Here is a 7,384-nt window from a genome sequence, read left to right as displayed (position 1 = left end):
GCCTTCAGCTGCTTCTCACAATCCGGCAGCAGAGACTTGAGCGTGTATGCATTGATCCGTGACTGAATTCATTGAGCGTGTATGCATTGATCCATGACTGCATTCATTGTACTGTGGCTCCAATTAAAGCAGCATTGAGAGAAGACTGATGAAGAGTTAAACCAACGAAACCGAGGGAAATCCAGGAAATACAGTCTTTTGATCTCTTTGTGAGAAGTTGAACAGAACGACGCCCCTGTCTTCACCCAGATTCCGGATTGTGAGAAGTAGCTGAAGGCGGTGCCTCTGAGACGCACTTTGGGAAAACAGGCTGGGGGGTAAGCAGAAGGTCCCAGGTTCAATCCCTGGCATCTCCAACTAAAAAGGGTCCAGGCAAGTAGGCATGAAAAACCTCAGCCTGAGACCCAGGAGAGCCGCTGCCAGTCTGAGTAGACAAGACTGACTTATTTGGATGGGCGGTGGCTCAGTGTTAGAGCATCTGCTTGGTAAGCAGAAGGTCCCGGTTTCAATCACCAGCATCTCCAACTAAAATGGTCCAGGCAAGTAGGTGTGAAAAACCTTAGCTTGAGACCCCGGAGAGCCACTGCCAGTCTGAGTAGACAATACTGACTTTGATGGACCGAGGGTCTGATTCAGTATAAGGCAGCTTCATATGTTCATATGAGCGCTGTGAGGGTGTTTGTTCTATTATTTTGCTGTATGGACTTCTTATAAATCGTACACTAAATGTTTGCTTACACACTTTTTGTGTGAGAGTGATAATTCAACCGGTGAGGTTTTGAATGATATATTGTGCTCTCCCTGTAGAGCACAGGTGGGGAATCCTTTTTCTGCCAAGGGCCATATGGATATTTATAACATCATTCGTGGGCCATAAAAAATTATCACCTTAAAAAACAGTGTTCCACCGAGGGAGAATGATTCAGGCCAGCAAAATTAATGCAAATAATTGTTTTTCTATTTGAAGTCATTGGGGAGAACCTAATCTTGCATGCACACACACACACACACACACAGCCCGCTGCCCAAGACAAATACATAAGTCCAGGGCTTCTTTGCAGAAAAAGCCCAAGAGGAACTCAGTAGCATATTAGACCACATTCCCTAATATTAGCATATTAGGCGACACCATCTGGGATAATCAAGTGCAAACTGAACTGTGACAGTAACTTTTCCAGGCCCTGCAGCAATTCTGGCCAGCCAGCCAGGCCCCTGCCGCATAGTACATCTGGGCCGTATGATCCCTGCCTGGCCCTGGGTGTCAAGATCGACTAAGAACGACTTAAGACTGGGGGATCATGGCCTAAGCAATAGGCCCTGTTAAAATCTTAATGGATCCACCGCTACTAATGTTCTACCTTAGTTGCTCCCCTTCCCCCCTTTTCTTATTTTGATTTGTAACTGGGGTGAAGGAACTAGCCGGCGCCTTCTCAGGGCCTGAGGTGGGAGGAAGCCTTGCATAACAATTCAAGAGCATTTGCTAGCTATCATCTGAGGAAGTATCTAGTAGTTGTGTGTGAATGTTTCCTCCTGTAAACACCCCCCCCCCCCGTAGGGACACGGACTGTGCTATCGAGTTAATACTGGGGGAATCGCTCCCAAAAGCCAAACTGTACCCAATGAAATGGGCGGAGAAGGCGGAGCTGTGCAAATTTCTGGACAAGAACTTAAAACGGGGGTTTATTAGGCCGGCCACGCCCCCCGACGCAGCTCCAGTCCTGTTCCGGAAACAGAAGGACGGCTCGCTTAGACTTTGCTCAGATTTTCGCGGGATAAACGCGATTTCAACCTCCAATGCCTACCCCATCCCCCTCATTAAGGACTTATTGAGTACTGTGTCGGAGGGGAAAATTTTTACAAAGTGGATTTGAGAGATGCGTATTTCCGGGTGTGCATTAAGGAGGGGGATGAGTGGAAAACGGCGTTCAACACACCACTGGGGCAGTTCGAATACCTGGTGATGCCCTTTGGCAAGGGGCCCCTGGGGTGTTCATGAGTTTTATAAACAATGTGTTAAGAAAGTTTTTGTTTAAGGGGGTGGTGGTGTACCTGGATGACATCATTATTTACTCGCAAGACGAACAATCCCATGTGAAATTAGTGTGTGAGGTGTTAAGCACCCTGTTGAGACATAACTTGTATGCTAAGCTGTCCAAATGTGAGTTTCACAAAACAGAGCTGGATTACTTGGGTTTCCAAGTGTCCGCTAGGGGACTGGCAATGGACCCGGCAAAAGTGCAAGCAGTATTAGATTGGCCTCCCCCGAGGATACGTAGACAACTCCAATCGTTCCTTGGGTTCGCAAATTTCTATAGGACGTTCATACCGGGGTTCGCACAAATCATCCTTCCCTTAACTGAGTTGTTAAAGACGAAGGGGAAGGGCCCGGAAGCCAAGCGACCGGGAGCCCGGTTAAATTGGACATCAAACTGCCAATCGGCGTTTGATAAATTGAAGCAGCTGTTCACAAGTGAGCCGGTCCTGAGCCACCCCAACGAGCTCAAACCCTTCGTCGTGCAATGCGACGCCTCTGATGTAGCCGTTGGAGCCATTCTCATGCAGAGGGATGAGGAAGGGAAACTGAGGCCGTGTGCTTACATCTCAAAAAAGTTCGCGGCAGAACAAAGAAATTGGTCAGTGTGGGACAAGGAGGCGTTTGCAGTAATGTTTGCCCTAAAAACATGGCGGTCTTTGTTAGAGGGGGCGTTAGGGGGGGGGGTTTAAGGTTTTAAATGTTTAAGTATCTAATTGTTTTATATTTAAAATTGTTTAAATTTTATGCTTGATCAATTGTTGGAAGCCACCCTGAGCCACTTGTGGGAAGGGCGGGATATAAATCCCGAATAAATAAAAATAAATAAATAAATAAATAAAGTGCTGTTCTAAATATGGACCGACCACAAAAATCTCGAGGCCCTCACAGTGAAAAGGAAACTGAGCGAAAAACAAATCAGGTGGGCTGGTTTCTTCTCTAAATTCGACTTTGTGCTAAAGCACATCCCCGGCACGAAGAACTTTCTAGCAGATGCGCTGTCTCGCTTGCCCCAGCACAACAGTCAAAGGGAGGAGATAGTGGATTCATTAGTTCCGCCCACCCGAGTGGCCACCGTTGTAACTACACGGTCACAAAAGAAGTGGCAACTACAGGGGTGGGGAATGGAAAAAATGGCAGCAGAGACCGAAAAGGAGGAGGACGAATGGCCAGGGGAAATCCAAAAACGAGAGGATGGGCTTTGGTACAAAGGAGAAAAACTATACGTTCCTAAAACTATGAGATTAGAAGTATTGCAGTTCTGTCACTCCAACAAACTGGCTGGGCATTTTGGGTACATCAAAACCTTACATCTGGTCAACAGGCAGTTGTGGTGGTCCTCCATGAAAAAGGATGTATCTGAATTTGTGTCTACCAGCCCTATTTGCATAATAGCTAAAAGAAGGGGAGGGAAACCCCCTGGGCTACTCAAACCGCTGGAGACCGCCTCTAGACCCTGGTCGATAGTCTCTATGGACTTTATTGTAGAACTACCGCCTTCTCATGGCAAAACAGTAATATTGGTGGTAGTAGATACTTTTTCCAAGCAAGCCCACTTTATTCCCTGTGCCCAACTCCCCACAGCAAAGAAGCTGGCTTATTTGTTCTTCAACCATGTAGCCAAGCTACACTCAATCCCCGACAAGATTATTAGTGACCGCGGCCCGCAATTCGTTGCCAACTTCTGGCGGGAGTTCTGTAAACTGATGGGCATGGAGCAGGGGTTGAGTTCCACCTACCACCCACAGACAGACGGACAGACTGAGCGTGTGAACGGGCTTCTAGAGCAGTACTTAAGGTGCCATATAAACCATCAACAATCCAACTGGGTGGATCTATTGCCCTTTGCAGAGTACTGCCATAACAACAGTGTCCACAGCTCCACCAAAGCCTCCCCCTTTCAGACAGTGAGTGGGTATGAGGGAAAGCCCCTCCTGCTACTACCAGGGGGGGAAGTAAAGAAAGAGGCGAGCCCTTTTGATCAATGGTGGGGCACACTGACTAAGAGTTGGAAGGAAATACAGGAGAACTTGGAAGTAGCTAAAGAAGCTTACAAAAAGCAATATGACAAAAGCCATGTCCCAGCCTGGGATTTCAAAGTAGGAGACTCAGTGTTTGTGTCTACAAAAAACCTTCCACTCACTCAACCATCCAAAAAGTTGGCTTACAAATACCTGGGTCCTTTTAAAATCAAGAGGGTGATAAATAAAGTTACAGTAGAACTGGAGTTGCCAAAGATGTTTAGTAAAGTGCGCCCTGTCTTTCATTGTAGTCTTCTTCGGAAAGACTCTGGTTGTTCCCCTTGGCATCCTCAGCCGGAAGCACCCCAACCTATCCAGATGGGGAGCCAGAGTCACCATGAGATCCAGGAAATCTTGGACTCAAAGCTTAAACATGGGAAACTGTATTATCTAATTAGATGGAGAAATTTCCCTCCTAGTGAAAATGAGTGGGTAGCAGAGAAAGATGTGTCAGCCCCTGACCTGATCAAGAAATTTCTATCTAAACACCCTCAGAGGCCGAGAGAGTCAGCTTAAGGGGGGCAGTATGTCAAGATCGACTAAGAACGACTTAAGACTGGGGGATCATGGCCTAAGCAATAGGCCCTGTTAAAATCTTAATGGATCCACTGCTACTAATGTTCAACCTTAGTTGCTCCCCTTCCCCCCTTTTCTTATTTTGATTTGTAACTGGGGTGAAGGAACTAGCCGGCGCCTTCTCAGGGCCTAAGGTGGGAGGAAGCCTTGCATAACAATTCAAGAGCATTTGCTAGCTATCGTCTGAGGAAGTATCTAGTAGTTATGTGTGAATGTTTCCTCCTGTAACCCCCCCCCCCCGTAGGAATGTTTTGAACTGTACCTTAAAACCCATGTATCACTGTATTGGTTTCATTCTTAGCAAGCTAGAGGCTTGCGCCAGAGTACCGGTTATCAATAAATGGGAACTTAGTATCAACTTTGACTCATCCTTGAATCCGTCGACTTGACATTGGGGAGGCTGCTGGACAGTGTGACTGGGCCCCACAATCCTCGCTGGCCAGCCAGGCCCCAGAGAGGCTGCCACATGGCTTGGTTCGGTCCAGCAATCCCCGAGGGCCACACCAAGTGACCTCGAGGGCCGTATATGGCCCTCGGGATGGAGGTTCCCCCACCCCTGCTATAGAGGGAGGAACTAAACTGAAGGGGTGGGTTGTCCCAAGGGCACCTACAGGAAGGAGAAAAAAGTTTCCTGCCTCCCTGAAGGATCATGGGAACAACCCATTCAGATTTCATCCACCTCTGCGGGAGAACAATTCAGTACAATATAAATAAACAAGGTGCATTCAACTGTCAAAGTAGTGAAGGAAAAATAAACAAATGCATCTGGACTTACTGTCCCTAGACTGAGACAGACCTGGGCCATCTCACCCTTCCTCTCAGGGCAAGGGTCTCCTCCCTGCAATAGCCCTTCCTCAGATCTGCCTCCTAGGAAAAGAACAAAGGCTTCTACCTCCTAGACCTTTTATGTAAGCTCTTCTCTTTCTCTGATTGGCTTATAATGGCACCAAAACCTTACAGGGCTTCAGAGAGTTGTAGGCCCTTCCCACTACTACCACTCAGGCTTTCCTGAGCCCATAGGCCTCTAAGGTACAGCCCAGATCATGACACCTTCCATGGTGATTCAGGAGCAGTGGGAAGCTCGCAATACCCAGCTGCTTTTTTTTTTTTTAATACCCTGCGATCTGGGCTCACAGCATTTGTGGCAGGGGCACACTGGGGAAGGTGTTTGCCTTTCTCCAGGCAGCGTGGGTGTGTCTGCTCAGGGCTTCACTGCTGGCTCTCCAGTCTACCCATGCAGGTTTTCCTCTGCACCTCCCCTTGCCCATGGGGCCTTGCAGTGAGGACTGATGAACTCAGAGCTTAGGAGCTGCTGTCCTTCATAAAGTTTATATTTCTAGTACCTGGCATTATGTTTTATGGTACAAATGGCCCAGCCTTACAAAGTCACTTTTATGTCAGATCCAGCACTTGTAAAAAAAAAATAAGTTCAACACCTCTGCTCCAAAGGATCCATTTTCTCCAAAACATCTTCGAATCCAAAACTGTAGTTCTATGCACACTTGGAATACATCCCACTGAATTCCTGGTAAGCATTCTTAGTAGTAAGCAACATTATTTTTATATAATACAAACCTATATTCAATAGCAGCCTTGTGGTTCCTGCATTCGTTTAATACTGAGATGTAGGCATAAAGCAGAAATTGTAGAAGTATGTAGAAAAAGCTTTATTTATAGAGATATTTCACAAGTTTAAAATTCTTTTACTCTGGAGAGTTGCAAAGAATATAGCTGAATGACAGTTTCTCCCATAACAAAACATCAGATGTTATTGTTTGGGTAATTTGACACCGATCTTTTTACACTGTGCTGTTTTAATATAAAAGCTGGCCAGAAGTTTCACAAGAATTTTTTTTTGGCTAATATTTTTTGCTAGTAGAACATACACAATTACCAATTAGATAAGCCAGTTTTCCTTTAATGTTGCTGGATTGGGTTGTTGTTTTTTTTAATGCAAGGGAAGCAGCCTTTATATATGGTTTTGATTCCTGTATACTATATTTAAAATTGTATACAAATTTTGTTGATTGTCATTATTTCCTATTCTGTTTTGTACTGCCTATTGCTATTGATTGAAAACTTTGTATTACAGCTGAGGTGCATTTTGTTTGTATTACACTAGGCATGCAATTTCTAGGTGGTTGGCACATTAACAGTACAATCCTATGCAGAGTTAAACTGATAAAAAGACCATCCCAAGTCAGTAGGAAGTGTTCCAGATTTTAGCACTACCTGAACAGCTCTGCAACTGTGTTGCTGCCTGCCTCATATGGGAGCACCCACAAGCAATAGGGTCCCCAACTCTGGAAACAAAATGGATACTGCTTGTCAGAAACAGACCAAGTGAAGCCACTCTCTGCAAAGGGTCAGAGAAATATGTCTAGGCTTGTTCTGATTGCAACATAAGGGATCCTCCTGGTTGGCCTCTCTCCCCCTCCCAACTTGATGGACTTGATGGGCCGTTGGCCTGATCCAACATGGCTTCTCTTATGTTCTTAAGTCATAGCCACAGCTGCACCAGGGTGAGTTGTGCAGAAGCATGGTAGTAAGTAAGTAAGGTGGTAACTGCTGGCCCTAATGAGTTTTCCCTCCAGAGCAGGGGAGAGAGGAACAGAGAGTTCATAGAATGCATAGAACAAAAGGGTTCACAGGTAAAGTATTACTCGCCACTTAATCCCTGGCTAGCTGTTAATAGCCTATTTTCCCACCCTCCTGCTACAACTTAACTTCTCTTGTTTGCTCCTGTGCTAATGTA

This window comes from Heteronotia binoei, chromosome 7, assembly GCF_032191835.1.
Source record: "Heteronotia binoei isolate CCM8104 ecotype False Entrance Well chromosome 7, APGP_CSIRO_Hbin_v1, whole genome shotgun sequence".
NCBI classification, from domain to species: Eukaryota; Metazoa; Chordata; class Lepidosauria; order Squamata; family Gekkonidae; genus Heteronotia; species Heteronotia binoei.
Note: the sequence above shows the minus strand (reverse complement) of the source record.